At 30.7% G+C, this 18539-nt stretch overlaps 1 long non-coding RNA gene across 1 annotated transcript; it reads right to left on the bottom strand.

Annotated features, from left to right (window-relative positions):
- Window positions 1-7556: 7556 nt before the first annotated feature.
- On the bottom strand, window positions 7557-8644 carry LOC121230755 (uncharacterized). Its single transcript, XR_005928880.1, has 2 exons — window positions 8232-8644; window positions 7557-7871 (listed from the first exon to the last, which is right to left on the bottom strand). It is a non-coding gene; the product is annotated as an uncharacterized lncRNA (long non-coding RNA).
- Window positions 8645-18539: the final 9895 nt, after the last annotated feature.

Below are 18539 nucleotides of genomic sequence, written 5' to 3'. Positions count from 1 at the left end.
TTTATAATTTCAAAAATATTTGATCATGTTAGCAATGGCCGGAGAATTAATCGTCTCGATCATAAACAATCTCCGTCGAACAAATGAAAATGCTAAGGGTTAATTTTAATTTTTGAATATTATTTAATATTTTTTTCATTTATGTAATTTTAATTAATTTTTATTTTATAATTTTTTATAATTGTCTGTAGTTCTGGTGTTACAATGTTATATTTGTAATATGTCTCCTCCTCCATCACCGTTGATAGAAAATTACTTGAGAGAAGCGGATGTTTGGCACGTGGCCACTATAGGTTGGGGGTGCAAGTTAAACTCGAAACTCATCAGCGCGTTAATAAAGAGATGGAGACTCGAGATGCACACATTCCATCTTCCATGTGGAGAGTGTACCATCACTTTGGAGGACGTGCAGTTGCAATTGGGATTGCCGGTAGATGGGTCTGCACTCACCGGGTTCGTTCAATTTGCTGATTGGAGAGTTGTATGCTACGACCTTTTGGGTGCGATTTCAGATAATATTTATAGAGGTCGGATCGAGATAGGCTAGTTACGAGACACATTCCCGGAGCCGGAGAATGATTCGACTGAAGTAGAAAGAATACGATATGCTCGGGCATACTAAACATCGTATATCTACCATACATAAAGGTAACATCAATTTGTACCAATGGCTTGCAGTACACAAATGTGTCCTGGCATTGCTTAAAGCTCCAGAACAGATGCTTGAACACTTGGCATCCACGGAGCAATTGGTCGTTGTAGTACACAAGGTGCGTTTCAAGATCTATTATGCAACTTGAGACGTACCTATCCAGCACCTGACACCACTGCCACGCCTCATTATTTGAAGCGTCTCACTCACTATGCATTTTTTTCAGCGCCATCTGCTTAGCTATCCAAGCCTTGCGGTAAGAGGGCATGTACCTCAATTGGTTACGAATATTGGTAATTAAGACCGATACAGACGTCCTGTAATTCGCTTTCACCGTTGATAGTATTAAACTAGCTATTATTCTGAATCCATCTTGGGATGATCTTATGAAACACCTGTCAACGAAGTACGTTAAATAATGCAACATTAAGTAATAATAGTATTATTCAAAAACCCTAAACACCTAGTAATACTACACTGGCAACACATGTATGTGGACCTTTATACTTTTTTATCTCCCACAAGCCTATCTTTTTTCTAACCGAAGCCATGATTTTCTATGAACATGTACCATATTGCACTGCACACTTGGCCTCGAACTTCTCGAATTTAGATTTAACCACATTGTAGTTAACCCTGTTCATGATGCTATGTTTTTTCAATACACCAAGAAAACTATCCTTACTCGAAAACTTCTTACCAACTTCCAATTCACCCGAATCCAATGACGAACTTGTACAATCACGCCTTTTGTGTGGTAGATCTAGAAACTCTAATGCATCATCTGTTGATAGATTGACATTATGCATGTGGGCTGGAGACGAGTACGCTCTGAATCACGGATCTTCTTCTTCTTCATCTGAACTCCCTTCAACATCTTCAAGTTCGATTAGAACAGACTCTGACTTAGAAAATAATGCAACTTCTACACCACCAGGGTCGGGTTCTCGAGTTCGATCCATATCGGACTCATCATCCAACCCACTATCATCTGCAACATACGAGGTCCCCTCACTGGTGGACATCGCAGGGAGTATACCATCCCTTTTTGTGGACGTTTCGTGACATCCCCAATCGAATGTGGATTGCAAACCACTAGAAGTTGATGTCATTCCCCAATACGTATTTTCAGCATCAAACATTGACCCACGGATATGCATATCCCATCCATTAACCGAGTGTCGTGTAGGAGTTATGTATTCCATACTTATACCAAACAAGAGTGTTTCCGTGTTCTGCCTCCCATTAACGGAGTGTCAGGTAGGGGTCATGTATTCCTCTCGAACAGCAGTAGATGTTGAAGTCGCAAATGCTTCATTTGGACATGAAAATTGTACATATAACTCGAGATAGGGTGATCCACTAGCAAGCTGAGTCTGCACCATCACCTCCGAGCTACGACCACATTTTATATCAAATGAGGCATATGTCACGAGATCAACCGAAGCACAAAATTGATATTTAAAAGACGAAACCCTTATTGGCATTGTTCTAAAGATTTTGTGCCTAATTCTTTTACGAAGTTCTATCAAATCTATGTTCTGGTTAAAAACCAGTGGCATTGTGTTCTCTGATAAAAAAATAACGCCGTTCTCAGTGTCACGGACCTCACCATTATAGTAAATAACAGCACTAATACATACACTCATCTTCAATTTCTATTTTGTTTAGCCTCTCTGATTTTTCTTGCTGTAACTTATGCAACCTGAGAATGAAATTTGACTCATTTATAGCCTAAGGCCAAACAGGAACTACTGTAGAAAAAGAGCATCCACGTGGGAGTTTTTTCATCAATTTTGCTGACAGTGCATCCTGCTTGTAGCGTTTTTGACACCATTTGTTCAGAACTGTCTTCTCAAAATTATTTTTCAGGAACAACTATAGAAAAAGAGCATCCACATGGAAGCTTTTTTCAGTATGTTTGCTGACAGTGCATCCTACTTGAAGCGTTTTTGACACTATTTGTTCAGAACCATCTTCTCAAAATTATTTTTTAGGAACTACTGTAGAAAAAGAGTGCCCACGTGAAAGCTTTTTTTTAGTATTTTTACTGACAGTGCATCCTGCTTGAAGCTTTTTTGATATTATCTTTTCAGAAACGTCTTCTCAAAATTAATTTTTCTGAAACTACAGTAGAAAAAAAACAAAGTCCTTATTGTCAATATAATTTTCCTTAAACCCTAAACCTAAACCTAAACACAAAATAATTTTTTTAAAAACTAAACCCTAATTTAATTAATTAATTTAAAACCCCTAAAACCTAATTTAATTAATTTTTTAAAAAAACTCTAAACCCTGATTTATTTTTTAAAATTCTTAAACCCTACACCTTACACCTAAATTATTTTAACAAAACCCTAACCTTAACTCAAGATTATTTTGACAAAACCATAACCCTAACCCTAAACCTAAAAAACCCTAAGGACTAAACATGCAAAAAGCCTTAACCCTAGAAAAATACGGAGCAAATCGCGTCCTTGAAGGAGCAATTTTGCCACGTCAGCAAAACGGTTCCACGTTAATGCGTTTTGTGCTAACATGGCAAAATTACTCCACTAGGGACGCTATTTATTGAAATTTCACCCAAAAACGCTCCTACGTGGACGCATTTTGTATATTTCGACCTTTTTCAATAAATAATAAAAAATTGGCCCATTTCCATAAATAAAGTTGGAAATAGGCCTTTATTGGTAAAATGGTCTGGAATAGGATTATACTCTTAATTTTATTTTTGTTTAGTCTTATTAAACTTGAATCATTTCAATTTGAGATTTACTTCCGTCTTCGGTTTACAAATTAAAAAAATCATAATTATCTTAAAATTTATATTTTATATTTTTAATTCTTTATAATGTAAAATTAATTTTTTATATTTAATTACTGAAAATAACTTTAAAATATTATGAAATTAAATACTACATTTTAATCAAATTTTATTTTATTTTTCTGAATTTTTTATTTTTTCAAAATCGACGAGCTTGAGTTAAAAATCAATTAGAAGAAATTTTATGAAATTAAATTCTTTAATGCATATAACTGGAATGAATAATTTACACACAAAATGACGAGAAAATAAGGGGATTCAAGATAGAAAATTTAACCCAACTACATCTTGTTCAAGATTTTAAAAATAGATTAAATGTTATAAAAATTATGCAATTAATGTAAGATGTAAATTTAATCTATATATATTAATTTGATAAATTTTTAATTTTTATTCTTTTCAAATTGGTACTATTTTAGTCTCTAAATGGTAACAGTTAAATCTAATTGGTAAAATTCTACCACTAATGTAACATCCCCAACTCGTACCCTTCGCCAGAACTGAGTTACGGAGCATTACCAGAGTTTACAGATCAAATTGACAAAAATTTCAAACATTTCATATCATCAAAACAAGTCATCAAAGCATCATTTTAAACCAAATTATAAACATACCAAATCCAAATCAATTTGCCTAGTCCATAAGCACTTAAACATAAAATTAAATCCACATGCACCTATTCTAGATTTAGTTCAATTTACCGTGCTATAATATGGCTTCAAAAACAAACACATATTTACATGTATAAAACCAGCCAAAATTAAACTTATAACCTCATTTACAATAAAACCACAAAATAGCTATTATTTAAACATCCTAGATATATGTCGACACAAGGGATAAACATCACCACTTTTAAGTTTGGGATCGTTGTTGGATGTTGGATAGATGATCAAAATTAAATATCTAACCTGTGCACAGAAAAAAAATCGTATGCTGAGTATAAACTCAGTAGTATTTCTATAATCTGAATAATTAAATATAAAACAATATAATATGCACAATTAAATATTAAGCACAGTTGAACATTTAAAACCATATTTATTTATATAATAACACAATCCATACAATACTCAAATCTTGAATACATTATTTTATACCATATTCAATTTCCATCACTTGCTATATAATAGCTTTTCTCACTTTGATCCACATCTCAATTAACAATAATATTATCCATTTCATGAACACATAATTCATGCATTTCATTTGTATATTTTAATTCACTATCCCGTTTCAATTCACATATAATACCATCCAATATCAATCATAGTGCCATTTCATTTAATTACCCCTATTAGCACGACTCGGACTCAGACGGATACACGAATCCAACCAAAACACACCAGTTTGGCATCCAATGCCTCATCAGATAATTCGAAATAGTAAATTGACACCCAGTGTCTCATCGGTTAAACTGAAGTAAGTTGGTATCCAGTACTTCATTGAATTAATACGAAGTAATTTAATGACACCTAGTGTCTCATCGACTCGAAGTCGAAGTAATCCCTGAACTCTTCCAATCCTATGGCATGCCATCTATATCCGACTCAACCCGATACAGTTAATAGGGTTTCAATTCACTTTTCAAATACAAGCAATATTCCATTATCATATTTGCACATATATATTCATTTCAATTCAAATAATCAATTCAATCCATTTAATCAAATTTTAATTCAATTTAATGTCAAAGTGCTAAATACTCGCCTTAATCACTTATCATAAACGTTAAATAAAAATTACAAATATTAATAACTAAATTCGGATTATAGAAATACAAACCAGGAATTCCGAACTATTCTACGTCGACTTTATCTTTCCCCTTTTTAGTCAAGGATTCCGGTACAACGTTTGTTACAGAATTAAAATAATTAAAAATTCATCAATACAATACAATTCAATTTCACATTGACTATTTGAGTTTTTATCCAACATTTGCCAAAATTCCAATTTAGTCCCTAAACCGAGACTAACTTTTATTCTTCACATTTAATTCTTTATTTTCATGGAAATTTCACTTTAAACTAAATTCAAATCCTTATTTTCACACAAATTCCTAAATTTCAAAATTTTCACAATTTAGACTCTATTACACAAAATTTACTATTTGTTCTACAATTTAATCCTTTTTCGTTTCTAGCTTAAAAATCTATCAATTTAGTCCCTAATACTAAAGTTATTCAACATTAACAACACCTAAAAACTCAATAATTTCTAAAATTTTCACACGGGTTGGGTAATATTTAATATCGAGATTCCAAAAACATAAAAATTAAACGAAAAATGGACTAAATTGACTAACCAATTAAATTTTGAACAATTGAAGCCCCTAAGACCATGGCTTTCCCTTTCCTTTCTTTCCTTTTTCTTTTCTTTCTTTCTTTCTCCCTGTTTCGTTTCGTTTCTATTCTATTTCTTTCTATTTCTTTTCGTTTCTTTGTTTTATTATAATATATATATTTACTTAAATATTAAGAACATATATAATAATATATATACATCTATAATAAACTTATAAATATCTATCTTATGTCGCCTCAATTTTAAGCAATGGCATAATTACTTTTCTGGTCCCTTTAATTTTTCTTTAATCTATAATTCAACTTTTACCCTATATACAATTTAGTCCTATACCTAATAACTCTTAATTCATGCAAAATCACTGAATCGAAACCTAATTAAAAATATTTACGAGTCCGGTTTACGATAACGAAGTCCCGAGAATGCATTTTTTTAATTTGATCATTTTTAATTAATTAACTATCGAAACGTTAAAATATCTTAACGAAACTTTAATACCACCTTAATGACACTCCGTAAATATTTATAAAAATATTTACGGCTCAATTTATAAAAATAAAGTCCTGATACCTTATATTCTAAAACTACTTGAACTTAATAAATAACATATAAAACATAAACTATCAAATCAAAATCTTTTTTTTTTTAAATCACTACCTCGTCGGATTTGGTGGCCCTGAAACCATTGTTTCCGACACCATTGAAAAACGAGCTATTACAACTCTTTCCCCTTACAAAAATTTCGTTCTCGAAATTTCTTACATGGTACAAGCTACTAAATCAAGTCTTTCTTCCACCTTTTCAATTGAAGTCCATAAAAATCAATCATAACTAATATCATTTCCAAACTCATATTAGAACTCATTTTAGAACTTGATGCTATGCCTGCATTTAACTCAGTGGCTCTGATGTTCTCTTGTCATCACTTTATAATTAGTAGGATAACTACCGAGAAATTCCCAGTAATAGTCTATCGAAACATAACCGAGAACCCAAATTATCAAACTTTGACTGATGTTTCTGACGTGGTTGCATCTGTAACTTTCAACTGATATTTGTTCCCCTTTTTCCAGAAAAGCGTCAAGCAATATCATTTTACACAAGTGCGATAACTTCAACAATCGGGATGACTTTAACCCATAATAACATTTCCCGATTAGAACTAACCTGATAGATATATTTCTATATCAAGCCTTCTAGAATCTGAATTTCTTATTCTGACTGTCCATCTATTTACCCATGAATGCACAAAATTTATTCTCGGACCTGAGGATAGACTCAAATGCATATAACTCAATTAACTTTTCAATGAACAACCAACTTTGTTTAAAAAAACCAAGTCAATTTTATCTATCAAATAATAACATTTCAGAATAATCCTTTCTTCTTGTTGTCAAGACAACCCAGACATACAATCTATCACGATTCCCTCAGAATACTAATCAATAATCCTTAAAAACTGCATTAACTTAGACGAAACATAACATCCCATTTTAACTTGTTGACATTAATCAAGATTACTTGAGCAATGAAAACCAATAGACAAGTTTGAGCTCAATCTTCCACTGTCTACCCTTTTGCTGATGTCAACCCATTCACGAAAGTTAGAAAAGGATTATATATAACAATGCTATTTCAATTATTAACATCGAAGCTTTGAACTATGCCGGAGCCACAACCATCAGATAGATTAAAAATCATAGTGCTATAATAGGACCGACGTTTCAACCATATAGATAGAAGAATACCTCAACATCAATAGTGCACTCCAAAATAGAAGAGGAAAACCGAAAGTAGTCCCAATAACAACTAGTGCAGTAATACAACTTCTAAAATCTAATGTTCAAGCCCAATGTTGCCCGGGCCCATAAACAAATAAAATATAACAGCCCAACAAATAATTTTACAAGCCCAAACCCAATAGGCCTAAAACTAAACCCTAACCCAGCTAATCTTAAAAATTTTCAGCAAGCCCCAAGCCTCCAGCCGCTCCCCCTTCTTCAGCCACCGCTTCCACCATTGGCCTTTTCGCGCATGCCGCCTCGACCAACACGCCCCTGACCGTCGCCTCTTCCACGCATCGCATGGCACCTGTAACAGAAACAAATACAAGGGCAAGAGAAAGCATGCGAATGATGGGAAAAAAATAAACAAAGGAACAAAAAACAAAAAAATATAGAATGAATGTTTGGTAGATCGGCTTTAAAAAGCCCGAATCTATCATTTGTGAGGGATTTTTTTTTCTTTTTCTTGAAAAAAAAGGAGATTGAAACGCATGTTAAGCAATCAAAAAAACAATATACAAGTAAAAAGGTTGAGATCGATTCCTTGTTTTCGTTTTCTACTGTTTCCTAGTCTTTTTGTTATTTTATTTTATATTTGATAATATTGTTTCTTATTTTCATTTTTTAAATCTGTTAAACAAAATAAATAAAAAAGGAAAAAAAGTACCTTTCCGTCGTCGGAACCCCCTCTCTCCGGCGTGCATATCGGGCCAAGAGACGCCTTTTCTTCTCATCATTCCCGAGCCATGAGCCACGATGCGTGGAGGCGCACGGGGCACCGATGAAGCCCTTGAGTTGGCCAAGCAAAGGAAATAGAAAGGGTAAGGGAGAGAGCAAAAAGCTCTCTGATTGTTTTTAAAAAAAAAGGGTGCAGAAATGAGTTTAAAAAAAAAAATCTGGTTTACATAAGCTTGTTTAAACGGCACCGTTTGGGTAAAAGGTGTAGGGTTTGTGCATTCCAGCCTAAAGTAGGTAATTTGCGTGACCAACCCTCCTCATTTGTGCTACTGTTTATTTAGACCCTGTTTATCCTTTTTTTTACTTTTTAAACATTTTGCCCAGGAATTTTGTACCAGTTGCATTTTAGTCCGTATTGAAGCACCGTGTTTTGGGGATTTGGGTTATTTATGGTTTTAATCCCTGTATGTTTGCGCACTTTTTATTGTGGTCCTTAATGATGTTTTGTAGTTTTATTTGCTTGTAAATTATCCTTTTCACTTTATTTTCATTTCAATCAGGTCCGTTTAAGTTTTTTTATTTATTTCACTTTAATTGATTCTTTTTAAACTTATTATTTGTTTTAATATATAATGTTAGAATCACTATTATGATTTATTCTTGAATATATATTTATATTTACTTTTAAATTTATTTATATATAATGAATTTTTTTTAAGATCCCATTTCACTGCACATTTTTTGTTTTTTTAAACATTCTCATTTCTTATTATTTTATATATGTGTTATTTATATTAAATGCTTCATTTTATTTTATATTGTTGTTAATAAACCTCTTTTCCAATTACTTTGTGTAACTATTGACTTCATATTATATAAATTGTTATTCATATATATCCTTTTTTAGATTTTTATGTGACCATATTCATAAATTTATGTTATAATTTTTTTTATATGTATTGAATTGTTTTGTCCATATTTATAGAGTTTTGTTTTGTCATCATTTTTTACTTCGTTTATTTTATACTTTTATTTCAAATATATATTATTCACTTACTTATATATTTTATAATTTTATAATTTTATTTTATTTATATTATTTATATACTTATTTATTTTATACTTTTATCACTTATTTACTTATTTATTTTATACATATATATACATGTTGTTCTTGTTATATTACTATGATTATTCATTTTTAATATTTTCATGATGTTTATTTATTTTATTATCATGCATTTTCCATTTTACTTTTATTATTATTATTAATATCACTATTATCATCATTATTATTATTATATTATAATACCTCTTTATTATTATTATATTTTCCTTTTTTTTATTTACTCTATGTTATTATTATTTTTACATTAACTAATTTAATATATATGTATTTTAGCACATTTATTTTATTTATATATCATTTACTCTTATTATTATTATTATTTCATCATCTATTTTATTTATAGTTTTTTTTTAAAATAATCTCTAACATTTAGCTTATTTATTATTTCCCTTTCTTATTATTCGTTTGACGCATTTATTTTATCTTCGTTTTTATTGTTATCATTCTCATTTGTGTTTATGTTTATCTTGTTATGGTTATCAATTTTTATTTGTTATGCATTCTTTATTATCTCGTTTCTTTACGAATTTAGGTTTTATCCAACCCAATAGTAATTCTTTCACAAAAATGAATATTCCGTATTTGGTAATTCGAGACAATCATGCCCTAACTTACTGGGTTTCGATTTTTTTCGCGTTTAACCTGAATAACGGCATATTCTCTTAAATCATGATACGAGTGTTAAATAAAATACTTACTCTCTGATGTTTGAGGTGTTGTGTCCTAACTCACTGGATATGACATCTTATTACCTCGAGATAAGATTTTTTTTTGCAAATAAGGCAATGCTTGGTGTTCGGAAATTTCGAGAAAGTAGTGCCCTAACTTATTGGGTTGCCACTTTTCTTGTTGAATTCGAATAATTAAGTATCCTTCTAAGTTTTTTTAAAAGGTTTTCTAAATGCAAGCCACTATCTTGGAATTTCAAAGCAATATGTCCCAACTTATTGGATATAGCGTTTTGCTGTTTCGAGATAGGAATTTCAAAAAAGGTTAACTTAATGTCAATACTTTGACGCGAGTGAATCCCAATTTTCAAAGTTAAAATATTTTAAAGAGGACTACATCTTAAATTTTTTAAATTTTCGACATTAAAGACATTTGATAATCAATTAGGTACCAATTTTTGGGCATTACAGGGGTGCTAATCCTTCCTCGTACGTAACCGACTCCTGAACCCGTTCTTTCATTTTGTGGACCAAAACTAATGATTTTAAAACAAATATTTTAAAGGTGATCCAATCACACCTAAAAAGATTGGTAGCAACTCCCGTTTTCGTTTTTTAAAGTCGATTCCTATTTTCCTAAAAATCGATTTAAAAATGGTTTCAACATCTAATATCCATATCACTGAGCTCCCATGATCGAACCAGGATTTATAATAGCAATAAATATAATTACCTCTAGCCAATGAATATCTTTTACAGATGAATCATGTTTGATAAATCAAACAATAAGAATGATAAGAAAACCAAGATAATGAAATCCAAGATGTGAAACTATACTGAATTTTCGAGAATAAAAACCACATAGAATAATAAAGACATCAATGATATCCTAGAGAAAAATCCAGAAGAAGAATATCGCTCATTCGCACTAGAAATAGTTGTGATAGAGACAATATAAATTGCATATATGTAATTCAGAGCTTCAATTAGTAGAAGTAGAAAATAGCATCATATGAGTCTTATCATCAAGTCTTCTATTGAACAGAATGGATTAGAAAACCAAAGAAAGATAGAGCAATACCGATCATGAATCAACCAGACTAATAATAATTTCGTCTAACATTATGATTAGCTAACGTTATCTTACGATAAGAATCACCTCTGAAAATGAACAGTTACATATATCTCTGAGAATAAAAGAACATATAGAATACCTAGAAGAGATCACTATAAAATACGCGACTATAATAGTTGCATTCAGATATCTTTGCAATTTCAACACTATCCTACTAACTATTACGGTCAGCAATGATCCCATATTATTCCAATCACTGAAGAAATCAATTCAGAAGAAATTCCAGTTAACCTTTTCTTTAAATACCATACTTGAATAAGTCGATTACTCGTAAATAACTTCTTCCTTAATAGCGACATTACGTATCCTGAATAATCTTCAGAAAAAAACTGATATCTCTTTTAGAATTGTTTTTACTTACTAACCCATTCTCAGTTCTTACCGCATTATTAATCATTCAGCCACTAAACTCTTTCATTTCACACTTGTGACTTATTCAATCTAAATTTTGTGAATTTTATTGTATAAAACTGTACTGATGAGGGGGTGAAGGTCGTAAAGCCTCAAAATTTGACTCTCATATACACACGTATAACATGAAATTTATCATCAACATAATCATTATAATAATTCGTCATTTTCAGCTATAAAACAAAAACAACTATATATCGGCATCCGAATCCCAGCTCAATTTGACTCAATTATGGCATGTACCTCTAGATTCCAAGCTCGATTTAGTTCGAGAATTAGCTAAACCTGCAAAACTCTGATACCACTAAATGTAACACCCCTAACCCTTATCCCTTGCACGAACCAGCTCACGGAGCACTACCAGAGTTTACAAATCAAACAGAAAGAAATTTCAAACGTTTCATATCATCAAAACAAGTCATCAAAGCATCATTTTAATCCAAATTATAAACATACCAAATCCAAATCAATTTGCCCAGTTCATAAGCACTTAAACATATAATTAAATTCACATGCACCTATCTAGATTTAGTTCAATTTACCATATTATAATATGGCTTCAAAAACAATAACATATTTATATGTATAAAACCAACCAAAGTTAAACTTATAACCTCATTTACAATCAAACTACAAAATAACTATTATTTAGACACCCTAGGTACATGCTGGCACAAGGGATAAACATCACCACTTTTAAGTTTGGGATCGTTGTTTGATGCTGGATCGATGATCAAAATTAAGTATCTAACCTGTGCACAGAAAACAAAACCGTACGCTGAATATAAACTCAGTAGTGTTTCTATAATCTAAATAATTAAATATAAAACAATATAATGTGCACAATTAAATATTAAGCACAGTTGAACATTTAAAACCATATTTGTTTATATAATAACACAATCATACAATACTCAAATCTTGAATACATTATTTTATACCATATTCAATTTCCATCACTTGCTATGTAATAGCTTTTCTCACTTTGATCCACATATCAATTAACAATAATATTATTCATTTCATATCCATTTCATGAACACATAATTCATGCATTTCATTTGTATATTTCAATTCACTATCCCATTTCAATTCAATATAATACCATCTAATATCAATCATAGTGCAATTTCATTTAATTACCCCTATTAACATGACTCGGGCACGAACAGATACATGGATCCAACCAAAACACACCAGTTTGGCACCCACTGCCTAATCGGATAATTCGAAGTAGTAAATTGACACCCAGTGTCTCATCGGTTAAACCGAGGTAAGTTGGTACCCAGTACTTCATCGAATTAATCCAAAGCAATTTAATGACACCTAGTGTCTCATTGACTCAAAGTCGAAGTAATCCCTGAACTCTTGCAATCCTATGGCATGTCATCTATATCCAACTCAGTCTGATACAGTTAATAGGTTTTCAATTCGCTTTTCAAATACAAGCAATATTCAATTATCATATTTGCACGTATATATTCCTTTCAATTCAAATAATCAATTCAATCCATTCAATCAACTTTTAATTCAATTCAATGTCAAAGTGCCAAATACTCACCTCAATCACTTACCATAAACATTAAATAAAAATTACAACAATTAATAACTAGATTCGAATTATAGAAATACAAACCAAGAATTTCGAGTTATTCTATGTCGACTTTATCTTTCCCCTTTTTAGTCGAGGATTTCGGTACGACGTTAGCTACGAAATTAAAACAATTAAAATTCATCAATACAACACAATTCTATTTCACATTGAATATTTCAATTTTTATCCAACATTTTCCAAAATTTCAATTTAGTCCCTAAACCGAGACTAACTTTTATTTTTCACATTTAATTCTTTATTTTCATGCAAATTTCACTTTAGACTAAATTCAACTCCCTATTTTCACTTAAATTCCTAATTTCAAAATTTTCACAATTTAGTCCTTATTACACAAATTTACTATTTTTCTACAATTTAATCCTTTTTCATTTCTAGCTTAAAAATCTATCAATTTAGTCCTTAATACTAAAATTATTCAACATTAACAACACCTAAAAACTCAATAATTTCTAAAATTTTGACATGGGTCGAGTAGTATTTAATACCGGGATTCCAAAAACATAAAAATTAAAAGAAAAAAGGACTAAATTCACTAATTAATTGAACTTTGAACAATTGCAGCCTCTAAGGCCGTGGCTTTCTCCTTCCTTTCTTTCTTTTTTCTTTTCTTTCTTTCTTTCTCCCTGTTTCGTTTCTATTGTGTTTCTTTCTATTTCTTTTTGTTTCTTTGTTTTATTATTATATAATATAATATATATAATATTTACTTAAAACATTAAGAATATATATAAGAATATATATATAATAAACTTATAAATATATATATTTTGCGGCCTCAATTTTAAGCAATGGTATAATTGCTTCTTGGTCCCTTTAATTTTTCTTTAATCAATAATTGAATTTTTACCTTATCTGCAATTTAGTCCTATACCTATTTACTCTTAATTCATTCAAATTCACTTAATCGAAACCTAATTAACTACACAAATAGCTCCGTAAAATTATTTATTAATACTTACCAATCCGATTTACAGTAACAGAGTCTCAAGAATGCATTTTTTTTAATTTGGTCTTTTTAATTAATTAAATATCGAAACGTTAAAATTTTTTAACGAAACTTTAATACCACCTTAATGACAATCTGTAAAAATTTATAAAAATATTTACAGATTAGTTTATAAAAATAAGGTCCCAATACCTTATTTTTATAATAAATCACTTATATAATAGAAATTATCAAATCAAAAACCTTTTTTTTAAAAAAAATCACATTTGACTCGTAAATATTAAATAATAATATTTATGAACTTACTCGTCAGATTTGGTGGCCTCGAAACCACTGTTTCCGACACCACTGCAAAACTGGTTGTTACAACTCTTTCCCCTTACAAAAATTTTGTCCTCGAAATTTCTTACCTGGTACAAGCTATTAAATCAAGTCTTTCTTCCAACTTTTCAATCGAAGTCCATAAAAAACAATCATAACTCATATCATTTCCAAACCCATATCAGAACTCATTTTAGAACTTGATACTATACCTAAATTTAACTCAGTAGCTCTGATGTTCTTCTGTCATCACTTTATCATTAGTATTATAACTATCGAGAAATTCTCAGTAATAGTCTATCGAAACTTAACTGAGAAACCCGGATTATCAAACTCTGACTGATGTTTCTGATGTGGTTGCATCTATAACTTTCAATTGATATTTGTTCCCCTTTTTCCAGAAAAGCGTCAAGCAATATCATTTTACACAAGTGCGATAACTTCAACAATCGAGACGACTTTAACCCATAATAACATTTCCTAATTAGAACTGACCTGATAGATATATTTCTATATCAAGTCTTCTAGAATCAGAATTTCTTATTCTGACTGTCCATCTATTTACCTATAAATGTACAAAATTTATTCTCAGACTTGAGGATAGACTCAAATGTATATAACTCAATTAAATTTTCAATGAACAACCCACTTTGATTGAAACAACTAAGTCGATTTTATCTATCAGATAATAACATTTCAGAATAATCCCTTCTTCTTGTTGTCAAGACAACCCAGACATACAATCTATCACGATTCCCTCAGAAGACTAATCAATGATCCTTAAAAACTGCATTAACTTAAACGAAACATAACATCCCATTTTAACTTGTTGACATTAATCAAGATTACTTGAGGAATGAAAACCAATATACAAGTTTGAGCTCAATCTTCCACCGTCTACCCTTTTGCTGATGTCAACCCATTCACGAAAGTTAGAAATGGATTATATATAACAATGCTATTTCAATTATTAACATCGAAGCTTTGAACTATGCCGAAGCCACAACCATCAGATAGATTAAAAATCATAGTGCTATAATAGGACTGACGTTTCAACCATATAGATAGAAGAATACCTCAACATCAATAGTGCACTCCAAAATAGAAGAGGAAAACTGAAAGTAGTCCCAATAACAACCAGTGCAGTAATACAACTTCTATAGTCTAATATCCATATCACCGAGCTCCCATGATCGAACCAGGATTTATAATAGCAATAAATATAATTACCTCCAGCCAATGAATATCTTTTACAGATGAATCATGTTTGATAAATCAAACAATAAGAATGATAAGAAAACCAAGATAATGAAATCCAAGATGTGAAACTATACTGAATTTCCGAGAATAAAAACCACATAGAATAATAAAGACATCAATGATATCCTAGAGAAAAATCCAGAAGAAGAATATCGCTCATACGCACTAGAAATAGTTGTGATAGAGACAATATAAATTGCATATATGTAATTTAGAGCTTCAACTAGTAGAAGTAGAAAATAGCATCATATGAGTCTTATCATCAAGTCTTCTATTGAACATAATGGATTAGAAAACCAAAGAAAGGTAGAGCAATGCCGATCATGAATCAACTAGACTAATAATAATTTCTTCTAACATTATGATTAGCTAACGTTATCTTACGATAAGAATCACCTCTGAAAATGAAAAATTACATATATCTCTGAGAATAAAAGAACATATAGAATACTTAGAAGAGATCACTATAAAATACGCGACTATAATAGTTGCATTCAGATATCTTTGCAATTTCAACACTATCCTACTAACTATTACAGTCAGCAATGATCCCATATTATTCCAATCACTGAAGAAATCAGTTCAGAAGAAATTCCAGTTAACCTTTTCTTTAAATACCATACTTGAATAAGTCGATTACTCATGAATAACTTCTTCCTTAATAGCGACATTGCGTATCCTAAATAATCTTCAGAAAAAACTGATATCTCTTTTAGAACTGTTTTTACTTGCTAACCCATTCTCAGTTCTTACCGCATTATTAATCATTCTGCCACTAAACTCTTCAGTCTCATACTTGTGAGCTTATTCAATCTAAATTTTGTGAATTTCATTCTATAAAACTGTACTGATGAGGGGGTGAAGGTCGTAAAGCCTCAAAATTTGACTCTCATATATACACACATATAAAATAAAATTTATCATCAACATAATCATTATAATCATTCGACATTTTCAACTATAAAACAAAAACAAATATATCAGCATCCAAATCCCGGCTTAATTAGACTCAATTATGGCATGTACCTCTAGACTCAATTCTAAGCTCGATTTAGTCCGAGAATCGGCTAAACCTGCAAAGCTCTGATACCACTAAATGTAACACCCCCAACCCTTATCCTTCACCGAAACCAGGTTACGGAGCATTACCGGAGTTTACAGAACAAACAAACAGAAATTTCAAACATTTCATATCATAAAAACAAGTTATCAAAGCATCATTTTATTCTAAATTATAAACATACCAAATCCAAATCAACTTGCCTAGTTCATAAGCACTTAAACATAAAATTAAATTCACATGCACCTATCTAGATTTAGTTCAATTTACCATGATATAATATGGCTTAAAAAACAAATACATATTTATATGTATAAAACCAACCAAAATTAAACTTATAACCTCATTTACAATCAAACTACAAAATAACTATTATTTAGACACCCCAGGTACATGCCAACACAAGGGATAAACATCACCACTTTTGAGTTCAAGATCGTTATTGGATGCTGGATCATTGATCAAAGTTAAGTATCCAACCTACGCACGAAAAACAAAAACCATACGCTGAGTATAAACTCAGTGGTATTTCTATAATCTGAATAATTAAATATAAAACAATATAATATGCACAATTAAATATTAAGCACATTTGAACATTTAAAACCATATTTATTTATATAATAACACAATCCATACAATACTCAAATCTTGAATACATTATTTTATACCATATTCAATTTCCATCACTTGCTATATAATAGCTTTTCTCACTTTGATCCACATATCAATTAACAGTAATATTATTCATTTCATATCCATTTCATGAACACATAATTCATGCATTTCATTTGTATATTTTAATTCACTATCCCATTTCAATTCAATATAATACCATCCAATATCAATTATAGTGTCATCTCATTTAATTACCCCTATTAACACTACTCAGACTCGGACAAATACACGAATCCAATCAAAACACACCAGTTTGGCATGCCATCGAATTAATCCGAAGTAATTTAATGACACCTAGTGTCTCATCGAGTCGAAGTCGAAGTAATCCCTGAACTCTTCCAATCCTATGGCATGCCATCTATATGCAACTCAGCCCGATACAGTTAATAGGGTTTCAATTCGCTTTTCAAATACAAGCAATATTCAATTATCATATTTGCACATATTTATTCATTTCAATTCAAATAATCAATTCAATCCCTTTAATCAACTTTTAATTCAATTCAGTTTCAAAGTGCCAAATACTCACCTCAATCACTTACTATAAACATTAAATAAAAATTACAACAATTTATAACTAGATTTGGATTATAGAAATACAAACTAGGTCCGAGCTATTCCACGTCGACTTTATCTTTCCCCTTTTTAGTCGAGGATTCCGGTACGACGTTAGCTATGAAATTAGAACAATTAAAAATTCATCAATACAATACAATTCAATTTCACATTGAATATTTGAATTTTTATCCAACATTTGCCTAAATTCCAATTTAGTCCCTAAATCGAGACTAACTTTTATTCTTCACATTTAATTCTTTATTTTCATGTAAATTCCACTTTAGGCTAAATTCAACTCCCTATTTTCACATAAATTCCTAATTTCAAAATTTTCACAGTTTAGTCCCTACTACACAAAATTTACTATTTTTTCTACAATTTAATCCTTTTTCATTTCTAGCTTAAAAATCTATCAATTTAGTCCCTAATACTAAAATTATTCAACATTAACAACACCTAAAAACTCAATAATTTCTAAAATTTTGACATGGGTCGGGTAGTATTTATAACACCGAG

This window comes from Gossypium hirsutum, chromosome A06 (genome assembly GCF_007990345.1).
Source record: "Gossypium hirsutum isolate 1008001.06 chromosome A06, Gossypium_hirsutum_v2.1, whole genome shotgun sequence".
Taxonomy (NCBI): domain Eukaryota; kingdom Viridiplantae; phylum Streptophyta; class Magnoliopsida; order Malvales; family Malvaceae; genus Gossypium; species Gossypium hirsutum.
The sequence above is the reverse complement of the archived record's forward strand: the minus strand, read 5'-3'. Positions and strand labels throughout refer to the sequence as shown.